The sequence below is a fragment of the Vidua macroura genome, chromosome 4, assembly GCF_024509145.1.
Source record: "Vidua macroura isolate BioBank_ID:100142 chromosome 4, ASM2450914v1, whole genome shotgun sequence".
Lineage (NCBI taxonomy): Eukaryota > Metazoa > Chordata > Aves > Passeriformes > Viduidae > Vidua > Vidua macroura.
Genome location: NC_071574.1, coordinates 36035716 through 36063047, shown reverse-complemented (window position 1 = coordinate 36063047; position 27332 = coordinate 36035716). Strand labels below are relative to the sequence as shown.

The 27332-nt window shown below is 37.7% G+C and overlaps 1 protein-coding gene across 5 annotated transcripts in view; it reads right to left on the bottom strand.

Annotated features, from left to right (window-relative positions):
• The window catches only part of PALLD (palladin, cytoskeletal associated protein), a 190734-nt gene that overhangs the window by 49483 nt on the left and 113919 nt on the right, over positions 1–27332 (bottom strand). The window contains exon 1 of one of the 5 annotated variants that reach the window (XM_053974903.1): positions 17904–17989. The exons of the other annotated variants lie outside the window; for them this stretch is intronic. The gene's annotated coding sequence lies outside the window, so the exon portion shown is untranslated. Of the gene's footprint in view, positions 1–17903; positions 17990–27332 lie in introns of those variants that run through there. 5 annotated transcript variants of the gene reach the window in all.

Here is a 27332-nt window from a genome sequence, read left to right as displayed (position 1 = left end):
ACATTTCTGGCCCACAACAGGAAGGTTGGAACTAGATATTCTTTAAGGTCCTCTCCTACCCAAAATGTTACACAACTCTATATATAAAAGTTTCCGTCACATAAAAGTAGACTACTAAAATTACATTTGGAAACTCTTGGTAAATCACTGTTAGTAAACTGAAATTAGAAAAAAGTAATCCATGCTTTGTTTCTATCACTCTAAGTGATAGCAAGATGTAAAAGCTGCACTATGTATCTTTCACAATGGAGCCAACACTAATTGTGTGTAAACCTTCTCTACAAGTATCATAACAGCTTGGACTCCAAGTATCATTTACCTCAAAAACAGCTGATATAAAGAAAGAGAAAAATCAGGCTGTGCTTTGATAAACAACCAATAGTTTCATATGAAATACGTCATTTAGGACTTCCGGGTTACTTCAAAGACAGAAGGATATCGACAATAACAACATTGGAAGCACTAAAGTCAGCATCAGTGGGGATCATATGGTTCTTCCTTTTTTCACTATGAGTTTCCACATGATCCTATTCTCTCAGCAATACTCAGATCATGGTATAATGCTGGTCTGCCTTCTCATCTGTCTCCCTGCCTCTTCCCTTGGGCTACCAGCACGTCTTCACCACCCCCTGTGAGCTTCAGAAGACCTTCCTAGGGTGTATGATGCCAAAATCCATGACTTTACCTTCTATCTCTACATATGCTAGAATCTCTGGAAAACTATGCTTCATTCTCTGGAAAACCATGATTCATTCTTGGGAAAACTATGTTTCATTCTCTGGAAAACACTGGTCTACAATAACCTCATCTACTACAGTTTTCTACTGTGAACTCAAGGAAAGTTATTTGAGGTGTTTGAACCTGCATGACCCTTGTGTCTCTGGGCCAGTTTACTTAAGCTACTCTGTAGCCACAAATAAAATTTACACAGTACATTGACCTTGTTTCTCTCTTGAAGGATCCTTCTAGTCCTATTCTGTTTCAGGTAGGAATATCAAGCATAACACTGAATAAAATTGTACACAATAACAAAAGCATTTGGATGGTTTGAGGTCAGCTAACTGATTAGACAATTCATACAAAATATGCAGAAAAATAAGTAAAAAGCCAAAAAGCTAGAAAAACCAAAAAGAATTAAAAAATTTAGTAGTTTTTGTCATAAAGGTACAAAATAAGGCAAGGACATTAAAGTTCTCCAACTAGTTGTCCTATATATATATATATATATATATATATATATATATATATATCAGGGAAAGTGAGCACCCAGAATTGCAGAAAGACTTTGCTGCTTAGTGTTTCTGTTTGGAGGAAAACAAGTACATTCCCCTACAGTCATCCTCTTTCTCATGCCAAGACTGTAATGAGTCCATGCACTCAGATTTACCACACTAATTACATTCTCACGCCCTAAAGGCAGCATTGTTTGAAGCTGTCCATTTTTTTGGTCATTTTATAAACCTTCAGAGACTGCAGTTTTCCAAATGAATTTCAAGACTTCAATATATAAGTTACTCAAATAATCAGTAATCCACCAGGCCTTCATTTAAAAAGTGGGGAAACAAACTTTGCTAAGCAAGAATTGATAGCACATAATGCTTGCTGTACACTGTCCAGGCAATACTTCACAGATTAGTTATGTCTGATCTTCTACACTAGGGAGAACATTTGCCTGCAAGAGCCTAATACTGGAAATAGCATCTCAAGATTCAAGATTTTTGTTTGGTTTAAAATCTTACATTTGAAATTAAGAGCAATCAGTAAGGCAAAAATCCTAGTTTTATATAATTCATAATTGTAGGAAATGTTTTTTGACCCTTGGTTGACTCAAAATTTTTTCTCATGATTTTTAGCAGCATGATCTACTTCCCCAATGAATCACTCAGAATGAATGAGAAGAGATCTGCTTACTTGGAAATAGCAACAGAATCTCACAATCATTTTCAAATCTTCTACACATTAGATAGCTTTATATTTCTGAAACAAGCTCCAGATGTGTAAAACTGTAACATCTGATTTGTGACATGACTAAAAGATGATTTGCCTTTCTTTACTATCCTTCAGTTTGATGTCATGTCACTCTAATTCTTCTAGTCAAAAGGAGATACATAGGCAAATGTTCTCATCACTCCTCTTTGGCATCTCACATAACTAGTAGTACAGCCTCCTGGAGAGTCAGGGAAACCTCCAGGGTGCCGTTCAGAGTGTGTAAATTTGATGCTAAATGTCAGAATGTATGAAGACTCCCTCAAAGAGCATCTTTAGAAGTCATCCCAATAAACCACAGGCTTCAAAATAAAGACAGACGACTCAGATTCGAGCAGAAAACACATAAAATGTTCAACGCACCCTCAGTAATGCAGATAAAAATAACACTACCCAAAATTCTTTCCCCCACCCACAACTTAGTAGCTCATGAGACAACTGAAGAACTCGTAATACATCACATGGTTTCACCGTCACACTAGACTTCGCATTTAATTTATTAAAGTACCTTTTTTTTTTCATATACGTTATGATTTAGTTAACTAGTATGACAGCTCTTATTTATCAGCTAACAAATGTACTTAGTACTCTTGATGGGGAATATTCTTTTAGGTGGAATTGTATCAGGGAGGATCCATAGCTCCAACACTACCACACCCAGCTAGTGTCACCATGGAGGAGTAGAATTAATAGAAAAGGTCAAATTGTTTAACAGCATTATGAAGTAACATTGTTAGAGTCAGGAAGAAATCTTGTGATTATTTATCAACACCATCAGCTGTAGAACAAAAAGTTGAACAAAAGCCAGGAGGAAAAAAATCCACTAGTTTAAAAGGAAACTCATTTACTCATTTAAAAAACAGTCCTAAAGAAAGTCAGAGAAGGTGATGGACAAAGATATGCCAAACTGAGTTTAAGCATTGCCAAAAAAGCAGAGTATCACACTGTATTCTGTATGAAGAGGAATGTGAATATTTCAGACCAGAAGATCAGACTGGAACAGGAATGGCAAGCTTGGTTTTAATCATGCCAATCTTGTCAATTGCTTAAAAGTGAGACATCTGCAGTGCTTAGACTAATAAGGCTCAGATCAATGTAACTAACTTCCTTGTACTTTACGTTCCCTAAACAATCAGCAAAATAGTTCAATTAAAATGTTAAACTGTTTTTCAGCACAGCAATACATATCTTGGAAGTACAAATGTAAAAAATTACCCTAGTCATTTTATGCACCAGGAGCAAATATAGCATTTACTTTTCCCAAGTTCAACCGCTTTTATTTCTGTAAGATGCCCCCAAATCTTTTTATAATTCTTTCAATTGCATATAAACATAATCTCCTGGTATTAGTATATTAGCTTGGCTAAATATAGAAAGGAGCACTCACTCATGCTTTATGGAGCATTTTCTTTGGTATGCAGCTAATATAAATAAAATGAGCAGAGAGAAGCTGGCAGTGTTCCACTGACATTACATCACTTTTCCTTAATAGGAAACCTCTCTGCAACTTAACATCTTGCTTTAAACACTCAGAAGTGTCCACAAAGTCTTCAGTGAGGATCATCATATAAGGCCAGGAGTTAGCCTCAAAGGGCTAGAACATGAAGCTGGATCCCCAATACAACATTTAAAAGAAATTCTCTAGTGAAAACTACCTTTTAAATGTCACCAACCAGAGAGCAATGGAGTTGCAAAATATCTAAGAAAAGACATGTGTAAAATGTACATAATTTTAAAAAGAAAGAAAAAAAGAATAAAAATAAAAGGATAGAAAGAAAAAAGAAAAGGATAAAATTCTAATTTCTATGATGCTACTTCTGTAGACTCAGAAATTCCTCTAGAAACCAACAAATTAAAAACAGAGGCCTAATCCAACAGATATAAATAGGACAGAGACACAAGTATCTATCACAGTTTCATTTGCTGCTTACTCTTTGTGTTTCTCAAAAACAAAGTCTTCTATTTTGAAGAATTACTGTAAAATATTATATGATATTTATTTACTAAGAGACAGATGTTGCCACCCACATAGGTTGAGCTCTTCACCAAAACAGTAGGACTTTTTGACTGTACATAATGAAAAATTATATATGCAGCAAAACCCAGTGGATCTACAATATTCTTCTGAAAAAAAAACAAGTCCTTGCACTCAGTTTTTCTCATCTATCACAGAGATTTTATTGTGTCATACATTGAGGGATGAAAAGCAACCCACATAGTACAGGAAGAGGAAAGAGCCCAGAGAAATTTATGTTGATGTTGTAATTAATGTAAACATAAATTCCGGTTATTGTATTTCTAGTGTGCATATTGCTGAGCAAAAATCCAATTCCCCTTCAAGTCTGCATGCTGTATTTGCTGGCATGGAATTTTATTGAGAACATAATTTATTGAGGCACTGTCACACAGACACACACATGAACACAAAAATGTATTTATCACAGTACAAAAAGTCATGGTAGGTCATTTCGTCCTCTGCTTTTTCCAAAAAAGTTTGAGAAGTTCACTGAGTGGCTCCTACTGCTTTTAGCAGCAGCTGGGCAGCAAACAATCTTAAAAAATTTACAGTAATTGTTGCCATGTTTACATCAGTGGCTCTCAGTAAAGAAAATACTAATCTAGAAAAGGTATATAGCAAAAAATACAGCAAAGGTATACAGCAAAAAATAAATGTAAGCTGAGCTACACTGAATATCACTGTGATTGCTCTCACTTAGGAACCACCTGGTCTTACAATGCCATGAATTCTCTATCCCACTTAGCAAGACATCCCTTAATACTTCTTACGTCCAAACCTGTTCTTTCACTGCTGTTTGTGATGGCACAACAGCTCAGGACCCTAGCAGAAAGAGCAAGTGAATTAAAAGTTGAAAGTCAACATAGAATTGGGTAAATGGATGGGTTTGTTTGTTGGTTGGGTTTTCTGTGGCTTGGTTTTGAGTGATGGGTTGTTTTGTTTATTTGTTTGCCTTTTTAAATCTTGAGTCTGTTCACTCCTTCAGACTAAAGAGCAGCCACCCAAAGGGTTCTGCTGGTGCAGCAGCAAAGTGGTGCTTGTCCAGGAGCAAGCACCTGAAAGCTGGACCTCTCATAAGTCACACTGCCAAGGAAGGGCTTGTAAAGCCTATCTTTAGTTGGTAATTGTGAAGGATAAGAATGAACTTCTATATCCATTCTTCTAAGGATGACTTTGCTGTTTACTTTCTCAATGGCTATGACCAAATGAGATAATGAAGTTTTATTTCACATACACATTTTTAATTCAACTGCCCCAAAAATGAATTAAGTCTTTAATGGAGGTAAAGCCAAAGTTTCATTTACAACAAGAGAAAAGTAATTTCAAATGGGTTAGTGTGCTCAATTACTAATTGGAGAAAATTTCACCTCCACTATCTAAAGATTTCAAGTAGGGGTATTTGTGCAATATTACACTCTTACCAAGAACCCAGTACAGGCCTAAAAATTAAGACATGTAGCTTAAGACTTGATTGCATGAATGACAAAGGTATAAATAACAATATTCACTTGACCAGTTTCACTTTCATGTATTTTTGTTGATCCATGAATTGGCTACTTACTCCATAACTAGGTTTTCTTTTTTTCTAAAGCAATATTAGAATTGTTAGCATCAGCCAGTGTTCATTTATCAAGCTATCATTTTAGCAGTTACTTCAACTAATGCCTGATTTTGAGAAAACATCAGGAAAAGCAGATGAATGAAGTTAAACTCAAAACAAAATAGAAAATAATATAGCACTTATATTTATCTAACATTAATTGAATCTTATTTCAAGGAAATTTCACCAAAACCAGCTGATTGGACAACAGAGGTCCTCCTAAGTAAGTTGTTATAACTCTTAAGTTTCAGCTCTTAGATTTCATACTGCATTGCTATATCATTTTAGAATCAGAGAAAATATCTGCTAGAATTAGCTGTAATGGAAAAAATCAACTGCAAGTCTCCCACTCACCCATCCCACAACTATTATTATGCAAGTTATCCTACTGTAGATGGCAACCACAAGCAGAAGTGATGTGCTAGCTGGGCACGTACATGTTGAATCCATCGTCTTTTTGTTTTATCACAGAAAAATCAAGCTACAACTGCTTTCCAAACTTGTGTAAATGAATTCACGAATTCACACTAGTAGTCTGTGTGTTCAAGCACACAGACATACCATTGAAACCAACAGGAGCAACAGTAATTAGTAGCTCTGAAAATCAGGCAACTTTCGTATGAATTTAACTTCATTCAAGTGAATTTGAAAATTTTTGTTTAAAATTCATCCAAGTATTGAAATACATTAAAAAATATTCGTTTTTGCTCTCAGAGTAATATTTTTTTTAAGAAGAATGAAGTATCTCACTAATTTTCTGTTACTTAAATGGCATAGAAATTCTTGGAGATGCAAAGATTTCATACTCAGGTTCCAGGTTAAGTCCTATCAGTAGCAACAGAAATGGAAAACACCTGATCAGCATTTGGTAGTGTGACTGAAGTTAATCAGCGTCCATGCTCTTTCCAGAAAACTTGTTACAATGTCTGAATGTGCTACCTTTTGCATCAACCTTTATTAGCATATTTAAGCAGTGAAAATGCAAAAATCTTTCTTTTGTGCCTGGAAGATGTCCCTATATACAAAGGAGTATGAGAATTTTTTGGGTGGATATTAACTCCCTGCCTTTGGTGTTACTCTGGAGTTTTTTCCAAGATTTAATTAAATACTCAGACCACAGAGAAGGCTTACCATGGCATACAAATCCTGATTGTATAAATAACACTGATGAATGACATCATCTGATTCACAAATTGGAATAAGTGCTATGGCGGAATTTCTCACAAGCTCAGGAGAACTCTTTTTTGGTTAAATGACCAAGGTAGCAATAATATATAACTCTTACAAGCTGTAAACTGGAACACTGCCCAGGGAAGCGGTGGAGTCACCATCCCTGGGAGTGTTCAAAAAATGTGTGGATATGGCACCTGAGGACATGTTTAATGGTAAACATGGTGTTGGTGCTGGGTTAAAGGTTGGATTTGATGATCTTAAAGGTCTTTTCTGTGCAATCTTGAGATAGCTCACACAATGAAGTTTCAGAAGAAACAGCAGTTGAATAACAGCTTAAAATGCCTAGAAATGTATAAATCAGAAGGCATCACCTTCAATACCACCTAATTATCACTTAGCTAACTTTGGCTTAGCAACCAGTTGTATTAATTCTATGCAGTATTTTTCACCTAAAGTGAAAAGTACTTTAGTACTTCACCTTTTAGTTCACCTTTTAGTTTTGCTTTTCCCTCTGTTTTCAGCTAGGAAACATGAAACTAGAACTGAAGGAAGCAGTTGGGCTGGTGAAATTATATCAGATAAGTACTCCTATCACAAGTGCTCCAAACTACTTAGGCATACATACTTAGTATAGAACTGAAAGAGAAAAGTTTAGAGTTAATGAAGCACAACTAAGTAAACTTGACAGTTCCTAAAAACTTTTATAGCTTTGAGATATTCCCAGCCATTGCCTGACTTAGCCTGGATATTATATACAACACTATTATTTCTGATGGCTTACCTGCCTTTCAGTATTTAGGCCAGTATGTAAATTCACCAACAGCAATAAATGTAATTCTTATTTAACTGAGGAACAAAAAATCCAAACATGCCACAGATAAATCCTAAGAGTTAGCACCTTAATGAGAATTTGAATAGAAAGGCAGTCAAAAACACTGGACAATGTGTACTATCATAATAGCAAAACTAATAATATTTTCTGAAAAAAAGGCACTGAAATGGTTTCATTAAACAAAAAGCACAGGTTTAGTTTCAACATGTTCCTGTCCACACAACATGCCAATCTGCACATCAACCTGCAATAGTCATATGACTGGAGTCTGTGCAATGCAAGACCTGATTACAGATAACAAAATTATTAGGCACATTCAGCAATTTACAGGACAAACCGTTAATTTAGACCTGAATGGATACATCCAAGACCATCCAAGGAAAACTCTGAAACATTAACTTGCTTCTCAATAAGGAAAACACATTTTTCATGTGCCCCAGTATCCAAAAAACTATTTCACTACCTCTTTTCTGTCCTTAATGCAGCATGTTGCAGTTGCTTAGCTTAAATTATTCCACAAACCTCACCATTGGTCAGTGATTTTAGGAAACCCTGAAGTTTTCAAAATGAAGGGCAATTAACTGAGAAACTAATAATATTAGTACCTTCCTTTATCAATTTCTCAGCAAAGACATTTTCAAATTCATGTAAAGCAGTGAACAACCCATAACACAATTTTGAGGAATCTGAGGTAATTAAACAGAGGAAGCATTTGAAAACAATTTCAAAAACCAACCACAGAGAGTAACATCGGTAACTCAGGAAGTTTGACAGAAAATTTCCGTGATTCTACCTCTACCAAAAAGACCATCAGTAATGACAGAAAGAATTTCCATAACTCAGAAGCACAGTAAGTATTATTTATTTAAGAATTTGTGAAAATTTTAATCTCTCAGATAAGCAGCTTCTGTATTGTATATTCTTTATATGGGCCCTGGCCTTTCCATTAATTAGAAAGGTACTATTCACATGTTTTACAACTCTCTCCCAAACATCCCAGTTTCACTCTGATTAGTCAATCCTCCATTACTCTGCATAATCAACTTTGCTCTGCCAGTACTGGAAATTCTGACAGACATAATAAATCTTTCTGGAGAAAAGAGAGGTTACTAAGCAAAAACATTTGGCATCACAGAGCTCTGTATATTAATACAAATTCACTGAACTCCCCCAGCTTTCATCTACTGCCTGCTTAAAAGCATTCCAATTCTATTCTGTTCTGCTCTTTATCAATGAGCATGTTCCTTCAAATATTAGCATTGCAAACAGTTCCTCTGATTCAGTACTCTTACAAGAATTCACTCAGTAAACAGGGCCTGTCTCTTGCATTTGTAGACAGTAATGCTTAAAGCACAAACATCTATCTTCTTAACCCAAAAAAGGACATAATGCAAGTTCTGTGTTTTAGTTACAAACTGACAATTAGCCTCAGTGGTCAACGGAGCTTTCTTGTAATTTATTATAACTAACTGTCCCTAGGTCACTTCTCTTTTCTAGTTACAGTCTACCACAAAAAAAGTCCAAAGTTTGTGCTCAACAGGAATGTTAGCTTTACAAAGTTTCAAAACAGTTTCAAAGACTGTTAAAAGTGAGGATGCAATAGCCCTGTCTGGCAACTTGTAGAAGGAGCAAACTGCAGCCAGAAGACTATGGAACCAGAGGTATTTTATCACCTTTTGCCTAAACAACATGTTAAATCTAACATTAAAGATTTCTATACTTTTTCGAACCAAACATTTCACCACACAGAGCCATGCCCACAGATAATAATCAGATCTGTTAAAGAAGTGCACAAATGGCTTACTTCATCTCAAGACCTGGATACCAAAAAAACCTGAAACTAATTCCTAACATTTGTGCTCACATGTTAATACACTCGTTTATAACTGCAGCCTGTAACAAACAGAATATCCACAACTTCTGTGTTTCTGAGGTCTAAATTTCTTGATACTTCTGTGATCCTGCAGAATCCCTGGGACTGTTTGTTGAAGAAAACTTCAGTGAGATACCATACACCAGCTGGATATGCTGAAACTTAGACGATCACAAACCTCTGCTCCTTTAAGATATCAGCTCCTGCTCCAAAAAGCACTGCTTCCTTCCCTAAAAGATTCCTCAGAGTTGAAACCAAGCCCTTGATTTTGTGCTAACTGTGATGCATGTGGTCAGTGCTAAGCTTCATCATGCCGGGAATGGTTCCACCGCACCAGTCTGCACAGCGCATGGCGCACCTTTGATGTCAGAACTAGAGTGGTGCAATGGGCTCCAGCTAGGGCTGCAGAGAAGGCTCATGCGTTGCTTGCAGCTGGTTGCTGATGGCAGCCATATAACTGGTAGGAGAGCAAGGGAAACCTGGCAGAGATTGTGATTCTGGGCCTCCTCCTCCTTTTTCTGGGTATTTAATGTGATTCTGACAAATGTCATTATTCATATTAATTGTCTCTGTATATCTATCAACATCACCATTAACTTTTGAAAGGATGGCAGACATGGGAACCTAGAGTTTTAGAATCAGAGTATAATTTATATCTTTGAAATCACAGAAACACTTAAAGTTGCTGTGGTTTATGTGCCTGAGACAACTGTAGATGTAGCCTCAGAGTCAATAGCCGAAAGTTCATTGTTTTAGAAAATGTTGACATATCATTTTGATTTTATCTTGAGACACTCCTTTTTTCTCTCCATCTATGTGGAAAATGTGCATACAACAGTCATCTAATTCAGTTGCATATCCATGAATGCAGCATCTAAACATAAAGTGTTTCTGAAATACAACTGATAGGATTGTTTTTCTCTTTCTTAAAACCAAAAACAAACAAACAAACAAACAACAACAAAAAAAGAGGCTTAGGTATTTTAATACAAAGCAGAAAACAGAAGCAACCATTTTCCAGAAATTCCATATGAACCACTTAAGAAAATGTTAAACCATTAATAACTGCAAAATCTCTAGCAGAGACTCCAAAAGTCACTAAAGATAAAGGAATGTAACATCCTAGAGACTCATAAGACAACACAATGTACTTTCAATACAGTGTGAACTTCCACAGTCTCACCTTGCGGATTTCACATGCCTACAGACACTGACAGAAGAGGTCTCTTTTTCACATCACATACAGCTCTCCAGATTTTGAAAAGGATAGGAAAACTATGAAGTTTTATAGGAAATCAAGAGCACTTTCTCCTAGAGCACAGCCAAGCAGTATGGCAATCTATTTACTGCCTGGAAAAATTGCCTACAAATGTTATATGTGAAAAAATAAGCATTATTCAACAAGGACATTGATTTCATGCACATGAGAAACGCCATGGATATATGAAAATTATCAGGTAGCATTGGAAGCAGAAAAAGAGTAGAATTTGGCCATGTCAGATGATGAAGATATATACTGTGGAAAAGAAAACAATCTGAAGTTTATAGAGAAAAATACAGTCAGGTGGCTTGTCAGCTGAGAAATACAGATGAACACTTTTGAAAGTGTTCACTGAAACACTTTCAGAAAAACTTTCAAAAAACACATCAAAAAGACCTCCGAAAGTCTTTTCATTAAAACACCTGAAAGACATTTCTTGATATGCACCAACACCTCTGCAGCTGTATAGGTCAATATTCCCTTTAAATATTCTTTCTGTAATTCTGGTACCTCAGATTTGCACAGAAATAAACAGCATCATCTTGCAATATGCTTACCATCAGTAATGTAATACCAAGTAACTCATGCCTTTATTAAATCCCCTAGAAGTTTTAACAGGAAAAACAAATCACACACAAACACAGACTGCATGAAAACACCCCATCCACAAAACATTATGATCACCTCTGGGATTTTCAAAGCTTCACTTATACTAAAAATTTCACTAGATCTTGGGTCAGAACAAAAATAGCCATAAATCAGGTTGCCCTCCTGAAACCTTCAAACACTGCAAAGCAAAGCTTTGTATTTCAGAGCCAATGTAAGTAGAGTGAGGTGGGCTAAAAGAAATACAGCACCACTGGGTTGCTGAGCAAGGAAACTCTACTTTCATTTGTGCAAAACTTTCTATATTGCCTTGGTGAATCTGCTTGCTGGCCAAAGTTGGCTATTAAAATAGTTTTTCACTTTAATAGCTGCTTTAAACAAAGCACCCTCGTAAGTCAGATAGAAATTTTATAGATGTGTGTGTGTGTGTAAGGACACACACAAACACACACTCACATATATATATATATTCACACACCATGAGATTCATATTCACACAGAAACACACTTGCATTATCTTCCTTAATAAAAAAAATCTGCATAATCTGCTCTTTAAAGTTACACACATCTGGATGTACATACACACATGGCACTTAGAACTGAAAGAAACAATTATGTTTTTAGTTAGTGCTTTCATACTGTGATTCAGCCTATTCAGAAGAATGAATTCAACCATAGAGTAAAAATTTAAAAATACTTCAAAATCCAACTACAGAAAAATAATTACACTATTTTAAGGATAAGTCTTCCAAGCTGTGAGTAAGGTGCAAAAATGGGTAGGAGCAAGCTCAGCTGAAAGCTTGGCCTAAACCAAGCAGGTTGGCTCTCCTGAGAAAAGTTGCTATAACATATGTGGGTCTTGATTTAAACCAGATTTTTGTATTCAGTGTGGCTGAAGAAATACTTTTAAAATGGATCTGTAGCAGAAGAAGTATAAAAAATCTAAATATTTCATTCTCTTTTTCTATTCACTAGAGCCCAGGCAGGATCTCCTAATGAAGTTTGTCCTGTGTACCAGATACTGCCTGCATGCATTTCTTGCTTGCTGATGTACATTTCTTTTCATCATAGGAGAGGAATTCATTTTAATTTGCAATTTAAAAATTAAATCCAGCTGACTGAATGTTTATCATAGTTCAATATTTTGGAAGAGACCTTTAAGATCATCAAATCCAACCATCAAGCCAGCACTTCCACTGTAACTTCTAAACCACCAAAACCATATAATTTTTTTTACCTAATCAGAATCTCCCACTTCTCAGCTTGAGGCCGTTTTCTCTGATCCTCTTACTGCAGGTAAGGTAGAAGAGGCTGTCCCCCACCTCAACATGACCTCATTTCAGGCACTTGTAGAGAGCAATGAGGTCCCCCAGAGCCTCCTCTTCTCCAGGCTAAACACCCTCAGCTCCCCCAGCCAATCCTCATGTTCTCCAGTCCTTTCACAAGCCTTGTTGCCCTTCTCTGGACATGCTGCAGCATCAAAATGTCACTTTGAAAGTGAGGGGCTCAAAACTGAACGCAATGCTTGAGGCGTGGCCTTGGCAGTGCAGAGTACAGAGGGACAGTCACAGCCCTGGTCCTGCTGCCACACTATTGCTGATACAGGCCAGGATGTCATCAGCCTTCTTGGCTTTCTGTTTTAGAGCAAACAGAAATTATGCAAATGCTAAGATTGAAACAAATCCACTTGAGATTGTAAAAGTCAAATATTAATGTTGGAAATGTAATACCTTTTGTTTTCCCATTATTTACATGTACACCTCAGGTTCTGTGTTGTGATAGGTAGAGTAGCACACAAAACAAGTATCAGCCTTTACTGGGAATTCAATGGAGTAATATGGTTGGTATAAACGTTAACATCACTAAAACAGCTTTTTTTGTGTGCTAATCTATTTTTACATTTAAGCCTGGAAAAAAAATGTAACCATGTTGCCAACGAAAACCAAAAAAATATTTTCCTGTACATTTCTGCTGACTGACACATCGTGTCTGCAAATAATAGTATTTTTCTAAAAAACCTTTACTTTAAACAGTCCCAAAAGAACAAATAAAGTATGTGCCGTCTTATGAACATTTACCAGAACTTGGACATTTTGGCAATGCACTATAGAAGCTCCTGATGCATAGACTCAAATCTTCAACTAAATAACTCTTCCATATTATTAAGGAAGAGGTGGGAACTCAACCCCACATTACCACTTTCTGCTTGAAATACACTACAGTGAACTGTGATATCAGATTTGTTTCTCAAAGATAATAATTAGAAGAATTGTTTTTTTCTTATCCTGTGTTATAGTCTAGCACATATAATGTAGACGATCTTCTGAAATTGGTAACAAACAAAATCTGAAGCCCATTTTAAAGAGAAATTTCAACAGGAACATATTTTGTTGATGTGAATGAATACAATTTCCCAGGCTCAGAAGAATGTCCTGGGAAGGACTGGAAATAATTCTGAGTAACTGCTACAGACAATGGTTTAAGATAATCTAAAGTTATCAAAGATTTCTTCAAATTATCACTGGAGATATATGCACACTATGAAAACTAGGGAAAGCAGATTCAGTTGCTTCTTGGCTCACCTCACACAGGTGAATAAGGCAGAAAAAGCCCAGCAAGAAAGTGAGCCCACTATATTTATTTATTTATATAAAAGTAAGTGCTGTTTATCTTAAAATTCCTTCCCTTTGTGGAAGGGGAAGTGCTGGGGAGTGCCATACACAATACACTAATTACAATCACTTTCTGCTTCAATAAAGGAAATACAAACTTCCTGCCTTGGCAAAGGTTAGAATGTCTCAAGCAGGTGGGAAAAGGACCATGTAAGTGTCTAGACAGAAATGTGGAGGAAAAGTATTTCCTAAATTTTCTATTCATGTGCTAACCCAGAAAGTGGACTACACATGTAAAAAGAACTGCCTTAATTATTGGTTCTTCTTCTTTGATAATTATATCTTTAATTATGATAATTATATTTTTAATATATGAATACTGAAATGTTAAATTATCTATAATGCTCCAATAAGTTCTGACACTTGTGGTCACAAGACTCTTCACCTTCTGCAGGTAAGAAGTTAAAATTAGTCTTCTATGCAAACTATAATTTGGTTAGTAATTGCTCCATACATCTATTATTGCTATGAAATCATTGCTGAGTATTGCTGTTACTGAGTGGGCACTTCACTCCAAAGGGAATTTTATTACTTAATCTAGCACTGAAATGCTATCTGTTAAGAAAGCAGGAATGTTTCCAATGGAAGATGATACATGAATACAAAAGTCCACAGGTATATTTTGATTAAATAATATTCCAAGGATAAAAGATTTCCAGTCAATTATTATGTTCTCAAGAATATATCTGGGACTATAAGTCAATTTATATGTTCTACATAATCCTGAAATTTTTATTGGGAGAACAAAACCTTAGGGCCATCAACTCTTTGCAGATCAGTAAAGGTCCAGCACAGCCCCCAAATACTTGAAGACTCCTTTCTTGGACAGTAAACAGCAAATGAAAGAAATACATAGTAATAATATAAAATATTTTATATTGAAATTATGCAACTAATGTTGCATATGCTATCTTCACCTTTCAGAGTTTCTTGGCACTGTGCACTTATCTACACATTTTCAGATTGGAAACTCAGTTTTTTAAAAGCAAAGGCCTTTATCTTCATGTCTTTCAGGTGTAGTGTCCAGAAATATTCATAATCTACAGGAAATGATGCTATACACACAGAGAAAACCTACATATATGACATCACACTCACAGACAGTCTACTCTGCTCCCAGGCACATGGATCCACATGAATGTTGGCATAAGTAAAATTGAAAAGCAGCTAATTTAAGTAGAACTGGATGAGAAATTAGGTTCTTGTTAGAGGAATACATTATTTTCCATCAACTGCATGATTTTATAAGTATGATTGATTTACTTTGCTCAGCTGAGAAACAGGTAAGTTCAATAAAGTAAGTCTCTAATGGATCATTTTGAAACAGAGTAATAGGAAGAAATTCTGTAGAGGAGAGAAGGAAGAAATTCTCCATATAAGTAAGTGGGCTGACCAGTATCCCACAGATCAATTCCAGGCAGACTGCTTCCTTGGTCTTCCAATGCCTAAAGCCCAACAGCTGAACATTACTCATCGGATTTACCACTGTGTCCTTACAAAAAAGGAGGCATGCTGTTCTAACATAGCTATTAGAAATGCCTGCTGCAGTCACACAGACCACAAAGTGGATGACAAAACTGCAATCACACTCCTGCTTGTGGAGTATTTGGACTCTCATGCCCTCCACAACCATCATATCAGCTCAAAAAATTCTGCAGTGCAAAGTTTTATATATTGCAACCATCATAGTCTCTGCAAAGCGAAAACAGTAGGCTCAGGCTAGTCAATAGGCCCACAATAATTGGTGCTTGAGTGTCCAGCAAGATGAGCTTTGCCAGTAAAAAAATCAAAAAGAAAAGAACAAAGAAACTTAAGAACACTTTGAAGATAATAGAGAAATTTCTAGGATTTCAGTAACAAAAACATTTATCTTACATCAATGCATTTTTAATTGTTAGTTAAAACACACTTCAAATTTTCAGGACAGTTTTTTACTGAAAAAAGTGTTCTTGACTCAGAAAACTGCAAGAAAAGTTATGTGACATATATCTGCCAACTGCTAACAAACCTTTACCACATACCCACCATTGCAGTTTTAGGAAAAGTGCTACATCAGATTGCAGCGTGTGATAACTTCGTAAATTCTGACTTCGTGATTATCAGATTTCCACTATCTCAAAGATGAGAGAAATCTCATCTCAAATATGAGATCCACTATCAGATTTACACTATCTCAAAGATGAGGATTTGTTTTATCCAAATGAGACACTCCCAATTCCAACAATATCCTACCTACATATTCCTACGTGTTTCAAACATTGCAAGAACATCTGTATATCTCCTACCCCACGTTTCCAGTTTCTTTTATTCAAACTCTTATCCATCTGCCCTCACCTTTTTCCCACAGGGTTTCTCCTTCTGGCCAGGAAAATCAGTAAGAGAACATCATTTCACAGACACTTCTTTCAGGTTTTGTTCCCCAACCAAAAGCAGGATGCAACACAATCTCTCTCAGATTCTTGTTCTCACAAGTGTTTGCCCCATTTTCATAGTGAAGTGGTTTAGATACAACCAATGGACATATGCTGAGAGCCATTTAATATTTCTATGATTTTTTTTTTTCCATCCTCTTGTTATCAATTCTGTATCTTAATCCTTTTATGTCTGGTATGCATTGTGAATCACGGACCAGCTCTGGATGTCTGGAAACTGCTGGGCTTCCTTGAAGAACATCATCAAAACTTTTCCCACCCCAGAATGCCAGTGTACTTCTGTGCACACAAACCCGTGAATGAACATAAAACTTTCTGCACAGTATGTAATACATCTTACAAAGTTAATTTCAGAAATATAAGGTTTGTTCACAGGAATCATGGTTTCAGTGCAATACAGCCACAGAATACCATGGAAAAACAGTTTCTTGACCTCAAAGCCTAATCAAACATTGACTGTGTCCACTCCTATTTTTAGATGTGTGCTCTGCAGTGCCATATTCCTTAATATAAAAGCTGACCCAAATGTTCCAATAGCAGACGTTGGTTTCTCTTTGATAGCCAATGCATATCTCTGCTTTCCAAGTTTCTGTAAACACATCATTATAAAGAAGGCCAGTCTTACTTTTCCCAGCCTTCTTTCTAATTATGTGCCTACTGCCAGGAAACTTTTCTTTTTTTTTTTTTTCTTTTTTTTTTTTGTCTTCACTACTAAAATTTAAATACATGTCTGATGTGTGCTGTAGACTTGGAAAAAAAAGGAAAAAACCTCCAAAGCTGTTACTATTATAAGTTATAAAGTTACTAAGTAACACCAAATTCCTTTCAACGAGCAGTGACAAACATTAGACAAAAAAAATTAGCTACAAGCGTACATTAAGTGCTAGATGACCAAATATGTCTTCCTTATAGACATATGAATTCCACAGAACAACCCAAAACTCCAATATTTGGTTTCATTTGGGTAAGAAGCTGTAGTAAATCTTCTAAAAGAGCAAGTCTCCTGTCTATTACCAATTCTCTTCCTCCAGAACTATCACTGGGTTCCTACAGAAGTGTCGTACAAAGAAGGCTGGGAAGGCACTCATAGTTTACTGCCCTATCATATTTGTTAAGGACTGATTTAGAAAGTCTTGGGCTACAGAGATGCACAGAGCCGCTGCCGCCACAAAAGCATCCTTTCTGCCTCTGGAAACACCAAGGGGACGGCCGGGGTCGGCAACTAAAGTGCATCAACCACACTCGAACGCGACTACAGACGATGAGGCAAACCAAAAGATCAAGAAAGAGAAGATCAAAAGTAGAAATACTCGAAAGGAAGGCGGTCAGCCCGGTCCGCTTACAGCATGATTTCATGCGCCCTGACCTTTCGCCTCCCATCACCGCTTCTGCCGTGCGTTAACCTCATCTGAAGAAGACACGTCACCGCGAAATCCTGAAAGTACCCTTACCTGGGCACGGCGGAGCGGGCAGCTCTCACATACCCGAGCGCCGGTGTCCCGGGGACGCGGCGAGCGGCAGCAGGCGCGCAGCGGAGCGGAGCGGCGCTCGCAGGTACCCCAGGCTATATAGGGCGGGCCCGGGGCGCCGCTCCGCGCCGTGACTCACTGAGGAGCCGCCGCCGGCGCGTCCCACTCCGGCAGCTTCACGTTAAGAGTCCCGCGGCCGCCCCGGGCGCCCCGATGCGTGCGGGAGGCGTTACCAGGCTGCCGGGAACGGCAGGGAGACGTGGGATCCCGAAGCCATCGGGATGTTTCTACCCGCTGCTACAGCCTAAGTTACTCTCCCTCGGAGCTGCAAGAGCTGTAACTCTGTGGTACACTTTTTGCCAAAAAAATGCTCGCGTGCCAGGCTGGAAGTAAACTTTTTTTTCCCCTCCAGGAACATCCATAGCCAGCAGAAAAACTTGAGAAGGCGCTGCAACAGCCTAGAGAAACATCCCAGGCTCTCCCATATTGCCATACAGCTGCACAAAAGTGTCGCTACGAGAATTTACATCAGCTCTTCTGTGAGGCAAAAGTTTCCACGATTGCCACATCATTTTTGTCTGCGTGACAGAGCGGGTGGGATGGCTACACGTATAATGTAAAGCTGCAGAAGCAATGTCTCAAGTTGTTCTTCTAAGCCCTTTAACACTTCTGTGTTCTTTTAAATTAACACTTATGCCACTATTCATCATTACCAAGACCCCAAGTGTTCAGTTAAACTGATTTTAAAACTTTTTTTCAGAAAAAAAATATCATGTTTATCATGTTATTGCACGGTAGTCATCTGTTTTGCAAGTACTCTCTTGTGCCTTCTTCATCTGCCAAAGAATAGCATCAGTGATCAGAAAAAAATTACTATATGATATAAAAATCTAGTTGTTTTGTGATCTAATTATGCAAAACCTTCCAGAGTGTCACTTACTCTAAATACATTAATTACTACTACATATTCCACTAAGGTGTTAATTTGAAGGTAGACAATTCTTTTTTCCTCCTTTTTTTTTTTTTCTTCTTTTTTTCCCACAAGGAGATAAAGAGTGTCAGATTTCTGTTGTTGGTTCATACCCTTCCTACTATAAGCCACTTAGTCCAGATCCAGTGCTTTCTTACAGGTTACATGCCAACATCAGTTTCATAAGCAATCATAGTACACAATTAATGACTAGTAATATCTACTTCAACATCTGCTTAAAACAAGATAGATAATCTCAAAAGATACATCTATAAAATCACTATTCTCAATTCCATGCTTAGCCCATGGAGGTGATCACTTGCATTTTCTACCTCACAAGCAGCAAGTGAATGTATGAACATTTTGCCGTTAATCTCAGTTCAACATCCTGGAAAAACAGTTAAAAATTTTTAGGGCAGGTGAAAGCAAGGGTGATCCTCTTTCTTCTCTGAGCTCCAGTTTCCAATCAGTGTGTGTTACAGATCAGCTCTGGATGGCTGGGAATATGTTTGGTTTACAAGAACATCACCGTAACTATTTTCCCCCAACTGGTATGAACCTCCAAAATGAGCAAGACCTCTATCTGAGAAATATCATTCCACAGCGGACAATGCAGAATAAGGTAGCACTGAAAATTTCTCTGCTTACTCAACCCCTTTCACACCTTTTCACCATTAAGCCCTCTTTAGGACTCAGAACTCACTCCACACCACTCAATCCCTCCAGAATACAACAGGAAGAACAGAGGAATGCTGCTAATTAGGAAAAAGGGTGGGGAAAATGAAGCATCTCCCCATTGGTAGAACAGAGTGGCATGCCAGAACCTGGCAGTCAGAAGGCTGGCGCTGCACCAGCACCCTGTTTCCAATTCTGCTACGTGACTCTGGGGAAGAAGCATGGCAGTTCATACACATGGCATTAAGATAGCACAAAGATAAGAAGAGTATCACTCGTGGCTGGTCAGGTCTCTCTATGATTTTTGGTAGGTATGCTTGTCAAGAATTTTATCTAAAAAGCAGAATGCAGTTCTGTTACAGCCTGTAACAGGTGCGGATAACGTAAAACATGCAACAAAGAGCAGACTGATGTACAGTAGGAAAAGTCAGTGATAGAAAAACATTACCTGGACTTCGCATCTCTTAACTGCACCTTCTCCTTTGCGTTGGATTAAAATAGATTGAGATAATACTGCATCAAAGGCATGCATTAAGTTCTCAAACATTTCTTCTGTCACAGCTCTTAAAATTTTTGCACCTAAGAATTTTATGTCTGTGTGTGTATGCGTATGTTCAGTTCATGGCAATGGAAGATGAAAGCAGAGACAACTTGTGCACATCAGCTTCGTTTAAGACAGTTCCTTTTCTCTGACTCCCCAGCATATTTGGGCATGGAAAGTGAAAATGAAGCTCAGCTTACTGGGAAACAAGCATGAGGCACATTGCAAGATAAAGATCCAAAGAGAAAAGAAGTAAAACCATATGCTTAACTTAATATGATCTGTGATTCTTTCTTGTAAACAACTTTGCCTGTAATTCCAGTCCCAGGAACATTTGTTTCTGGTTTAAGGAGTTTCCAACTATATCTACAGCATGACTGGCAACCTCAAATGAGGGAAACTAATTCACACATAAAAAGACAATTGCCTACAATTCCAGTTAAGTCCTATTATTTAAAAGAAATAATTAAAACATAATTATAATGAAAACAAACTGCTTTTGGAAAAATAAAGGAGCCCAACAATTAATTTCTGTGGACCAGGGAAGATAATGGTAGATGTCACTAGTAAAGCAGGCAAACACCAAACTGCCTGAAGTTTTCTTGCTAGCATTCATTCAGACTTCGAAAAGCTTCACAAAATTAAGATTACTTTTCAAATCACCCCATAAATAAAATTAAATTAGTATTGTTTGAAGTACAAAAACTAAAAAGAATGCCTTCAGGAAAGAAAAGCTGAACATGCAGGGAGAAAACCTTTAACAAACTAATCACATCCTCAGCAATGAGTGAAAATAAATGAAAATAACTCAATGGATTTCATGAGAGAGTCTGTCAAATTCTTAAACTATTACAGAATAATTTGTAGGATTTAATACAATCTTTTTGCCTGCAGTGTATCTTCAGCAAAGGAAGTATATTTTAATAGTGTACATATATTTTTATAAATAAAACCAACAGCTGTTTTCCAGGTGCTACTATAATACAAAAAACTACGCTTCTGTTTCCTTTCTTATCTTTGCCTCCTTGATTTTCCCTCATTATGATATGTAAAATTTAGCATTGTAGCTGCTGACTTAACTGAGACATTTAAAGCTATACTGGAGTGTGCAATTCTGATCACACTAGTTAAGACCAGAAGTCTCAAATTTTTTTAAATCAAAACAGGATGTTTTGACAAAAGAAAAAAATCCAACAAATGAAACTTTAAAAATTCCGAGATCTAGGAAGAAGTTGTGATTGAGATTCAAATGGTGTTTTCTAATGAGGGAGACATGTGACATGAGATTCTTTCTGTCTTAAAATCTGTAAATGAATGCAAGGATATAGGCATGCCTGTAAATCAACCCAAATAGTATTCAGCTAGCTACAATGAAGCTTTGCATCATATTACAGTTCAAACATCATTAAACTCAGATGGAAATGTCAGTAAAATAGACCCCAAGGACTGACCAGAAGAGGGAATTGAAAGGGTTTACAAGCTTCCAAACTGATTCATATGCAGCTTACTGAATTCAATGATCTATGGAGGCCAGTTCAACAATCTCCTTGCTTTTCCTACATAAGGGAAATGCATCCCATTTACACTAGCTGTGCAAAATAAGCTTTGGCATGCCAACCATTGCAGATTTTAATTTTTTTATTTAAAACAAAAAAAAGTATCTCCATAAAACTATATCACCTCCCATACTGTGGGACAAAACTTTGACAGAAAAGTCAAAACTTTTCTGCATAGCTTTGAATGTGGATTCCTAAGCCAGGAACAGGACACTGATTTTCTTGGAATGTGTGAGAGTTTGAGATTTCTTTAGAATGCAAAATTAGGATTTCCCAAAACCAAAAGTGACTGACTATACCTCTGAAATGGTAGTTACCAAACATGTGCCAGTCCAAAGCATTTTGCACTATTTCAAGTATTCTGTACTACTTAACTTGGCTGGTGTTGGCAGACACTGAGGTAGTAACTGTAAATTGATTTGTCTGGTACTATTTCTGTTTGGTGAAATTCACAATGTCTGAACTAGAAGTACCAAGCTGTTTGTGGCTTTTGTTGTTCTTAGCACTTGGAAAATAAAAGATCATGTTTGTTGCAAGAAAGAATATTTAAGCAAACATTTCCCATCATTTTCAATTCTGCAAATACACACCATTGAAGCTATGTGCTCTACAAAAAGGAAAACACAGCTAGGGTCAACACTTGATAGCAAATCATACTGCAGTCTCTGGTCTAGGAAAACAGGATTCAACAATAATAACAATGACAAGAAGAATTTTGTCCAAACTCCTAATAATACCAACAGAAAACCAAAGATTAGAAGTTTCTATTACCGAGTCAATTTTCAAAAGGCAGCAGTTACCATTTTTGTGGAAATGCATTTGTGCATACATACATGGTGACGAAGTGACTCACACTCAAGTGTTCCTTGTTATACCACTATTTCACCTTTCAGACTAAAATAGCAAAGGTCCTCAGGGTAAAAAATTAAATGATATTGATCAGACTTATTGTGCAACCCCTATGACAGCACAGAGGAAAACTGTGGGTCTGCTATGTAGGCACTTTCTAATAAGGAACTGGAACAGTGATGGTTGAACAACTAGTATATGGGGAAGTCAAGTATCCCAATGATTTCCTTAAAGTTCCTAGACACTTCAGTACCCACATGATTGGTCTGTTTTATCCACGAGTAATCCATGAGATTTCCTGGCCTGCAGAACTACTGATACAGCAATGTGTGAGAGCTCTGGAAATTAAATATAACAAAATATAACATAGAAAAAAATCCATTCACTGCTTAGGTTTTACTTCATAGTAAAGCTGACATGACACTTCAGCTATGATACTGAAATTCACTTTTACAAGCATTGCCATGGATTTATGAGAGGTCTACCTGCACTTCAGATGCTAAAATTGTTAGAAGGCTTAAAAAAAGTTGCAGAGGATCACAGCAGTTTGAATGTCACCTATAAGTCCTTCCCAGTTCTGAACTCAAATCTCAACACTACATTCCCTTCTTTAATAGCCCCGATACAGCAATAGTGAGTGTGTTGTATCTTTCAATTAGCTACACTTCAGTAACTTACAGCTGCTGTAATTGTAAGGCCTGTCAGGGAAGATAAAGAAGCTGTTTCTTCTGAGCCAGGCTTCCCTACAGTATTTAAAATGTTTTTCAGTAGCTGTTTATGAGCTGATCTTGTCACAATTTCAAGATCAAGGCATAACTTACTTCCTTTCATCAGGATGTCAAGCTCACAGTGCATGTAATTGTTTGCTATAAAGGCTGTGACTTTAGGACACATTCTGTTGCTAACATTTTGAAACCAGAGCAAACCAGGCCAGTATGTTAAATGTTACTGCTGAAGTTTGTGCCCACAGCTATTTAGTTTTCTCTATTCTAGGTTCCACACACTCAGCAGAGATTATGGTTCTTCCTTCAGAATATTTGTTGTGTGGATTCTTCCTGCTTTGAGTCTGAAGGGAAAAACTGAACGGTGTTCCATGTGTTTTTCTACCAGGAATAAGACCTTTTAACTTCAGCCCAAATAAGCAGGTAAAACAACACCCCAAGACACTGGATCACAGGGCATGAATCTTGCACCTATGTTTAAACCAGTACCTAACTTGCATTTCTGAAATCCCATAACATTTTTCTATATTTTATATTGTTATGAAATGCTTTTCTATCCAAATCGTCAGGACAGTTTTAGGGTTTTATAGTTCTTATTTTCTTTCTTTTCTCTCATTCTCTACTACTGTTCTTAACTGCAAAGACACTTCTGACACTCAGGGGTGCCTGTGTACCCTTTCTAGATGAATTTCTAGGTTTTCATTACAACACTACAATAGACAAAAACTTATAATATGTTTTTGTAATGCCTGAAATTATCTGCAATGGGTCTCTTCTTTCCGCCTGGCAAAGGATGACTCATTTATCTTCAGTCTGCTAACCAACAGGGCTGCCAAAGAGCCCTCCTTTCTAAACAAAAATCTGTAGAGAGCTTTCAGAAACATGAGAAAATATGACAAACACAGCCTGAGTTCTTAACTTTGCTGGCTGAAGATCACAGGAGCGTATGGACAAGTCCGCCAGCCTCGAACCCCTGCATTTACCACTCCGCGGGTAACAGGAGAGAGCAGCTCCCTGCACACAGACTGCTTCCCCGGCTTCCCTGGCATCTCCCCCTCTGCTCCTATTCTGAAATCCTCCAGCTCCAACTTCCTTATTTGGTTACCGGGACTGTTCTTTGTCTGGCTGAGCCCCCCGGGCCGCGCCGCCCCCGGCTCGGCCCGGCCCGGCTCCAGCGGGCCACCCCGCCCGGGCCCCGGGCGAGCCGCGGCCATGCCCATGTAAGGAGCAGCTTCCCGGGCCGGGCGGGCCGCGGCTCCGGCCGGGAGCTGCGGGGAGCGCTGCGGCTCCCTCCGCTCGCCCCTGCAGCAGCCTCGGCTCCCGCCGCACGGCCGCCGCCGCTTCCCGAGCAGCAGCGCTCCCGAGCCGCCCTGGCTGCGACTGCAAACCACTGGCAACAAGACAAAGGAGAATGAAGCGATGAAGTTCCAGTGTAAAAACTCACAGATTCTTGTCATGTTTTCCATTGTTCTTTAGAACAGGTTACAGCGTGTCCTGTGGGGATTTCACTGATGCTTTCTGCAGAGAAAAGGAATCCCTCAACTCTGCTACCTACTTTTTAAAAAGTTACAATTCTGTTATGTTACGTGAAGAAACAAAGCAAGACTAGCTTTACTCTCCAAATATTCTGAAACTTTTAAAACTAGCGTTTATAAAGAGGAGCTAACCTGCAGGAAGATAGTGAAATGTGCTAGGGGAACACTCCCTACAGCTGCTACTGTTGCTTGATACTTAGTTTTAGTAGCACTTCATGAGAAGGAACTGACAGTCAAATTATATATGCCTATATAAGAGCCACACAAAGCAAGGAAGAACACTTAAATAAAAAACAAAACCCAACCAAAACCCACTCCTGCTGGTCACTGTATTTTTTTTTTTTTTTTTTTTTTTTTTAAACAAAGATCAAGGTATCCTGTAGGAAGTGATTTCTTTCTTTAAACTTAAATGATAAAATGACAACAGTTCAGGAGAATATATACTGAGTATGTCCACACTGACAACTGAAACAAAAGTTGATCCACAGAGATCTAGTTATCTGACTAAGGAGCTTATTGAGCTGTTACTCTTTAAAAGGAATACCCTTAATAAAGTAGTGATTTAAAATTAGTAAAAGTGTTCTGAGACAGTCCTTTCATGAAGTATGACACGAAACAACATTTTGAAAAAAATCAAGAAGGTGTAGTTCTCAAACTTTCTAATTCTGTCTGGGAATCTGGAAGCATTTCTGTATTTCTCAATATGGTTCCTTAATATTAAGTTATGAAAACAAGTCCTTAAATAATGCTAAAACTCATTCCATTGTTGTGAGCTCCCATGGATGTTGGGTGAAGCAGAAAACAAGTAGTAAACTGGAATGGAGAGCACTGCTTTAAGTCACTGATGTACAGGGCAATAATGACTGCTCCTGAACACAAGTGCATGAAAAAAATAATTACGGAGAATACAAAGGTACATTTATAACCACCTTCCTGTAAGACTCCAGCTGCACCCAAGTCAGTTGTACTTTCAGATCAACAGAAAACTGACTCTGGTATTTTTATACCACATTCTTGCCCTCAACAGAGGCCTGAACAAGTTTGTTTACTTGTGAGAAACTCTCAGACTAGAAAAACATAAGGAAACAGCTTAATAAAATAACAGAATAAATATATTGATGACATCATAATTACACTACATATTCAAATTAGCATGCTAAAATTCACCTCAGAAAAAAACCAAACAAACCAAACAATTTCAGCAAAATAAGAAACATATAGGAGCAATTTAGGAGAATTTATGCCCAGAAAGATCAGGTTTCAAGTTGTCTGTTTCAAGATTAATGTAAATAAAACATTCCTAACTGACAAACAAAATGCTAAAATAAAAATCCAAAATACAGAAATACTTCAAGAATAAATTAAACTAAGGTAACGAAGATACAGCATTTTCAAATAGTAATTTTAAACAAAATGCAGTATCTTATGGAGCTCATCCTTTCTACTGCTAAAGGCTACAGAAATACCAGTTTATTTCAGAACTACTCCATCATCTTCAGCAGGTGTTCAGGCTACTGACAAATAACTCACTGCTGATTCTGCAAGCAATTTACTGTCCAGGCCCTGTCATCTGACATCAGTTCATCTGAATGGAACAAATGACACCACAAGAGACGTGTTCAGGGTAGAAGGACATATCCTTCGACCTTTGACGCGCTGTTCAACATTTACTCTTCTTCTGTCTCTGCTGCAACAGAAACTGGCAATGCTCTCAAGAAAGCTATCTAAAGATCTAAAATTAATGCATATGAAAGCTTAGGTTTCTACTCTTGCAGAAAGGGTGACCTCCCAGAGGTCTGGAAGTTACTACTCAACTGACCTTCAATGAAAGTTCCTCTCTCTGTCTGGTCAAACAGGTTTCAAAGTACAGGTTTTGTCTCTCTACATACTCTAGATAGCATAATTGCTGCCATTGACCCCAGTGGCAACTTTTAATGTGCAAGTTTATTTCCATGCAAGTAGAGCACATCTGCTCCCTGTGCCATCTTCTCTTTTTGGTACCTGCCAGTTTGTGCTTCCTTCGCTTCCCCTCCCAGTGAACCCCCTCACTCCAGCTACTCCACAGCTCACAGTAAATCTACAGCTGCAACCAGCCTGAGCCATGGCAGCCTCCTTCTCACAAGTTTGAAGCACTTTCCTCAGAGAACCACACCATATCCTGTCTCTCCGTCACTTCTGCCAGAGGGTGTCCTCATGCTGTCCAGCTCCCCATCCATGTTGTGGCAGTTTCATGTAGTCAAAAACTAGAAGGCAATTAATGAGCCATGGAACAGATATATGCCATAAAAGACCACGTCATTAACCCAACAGACTTGAGTAGTTTTATCATCTGAATATGAAAGTATTCAGCACCAGTGCACAACCACTTACCAAGGTTAGAGTACTGGCAACAACTGTTTCAACTTGCTGCTTGGAAATACTGAATTCAAAAATTACAAAATCTGTACTACTATTAAAGGAATTGTGAGAACAATGAAAAAAATCCTCAGCATTTTATCAGTAAATTAAAACTGATTTTCCGTGCTAATGTTCAGCTTTGTAATAAAAACTACTGGCATTGTAG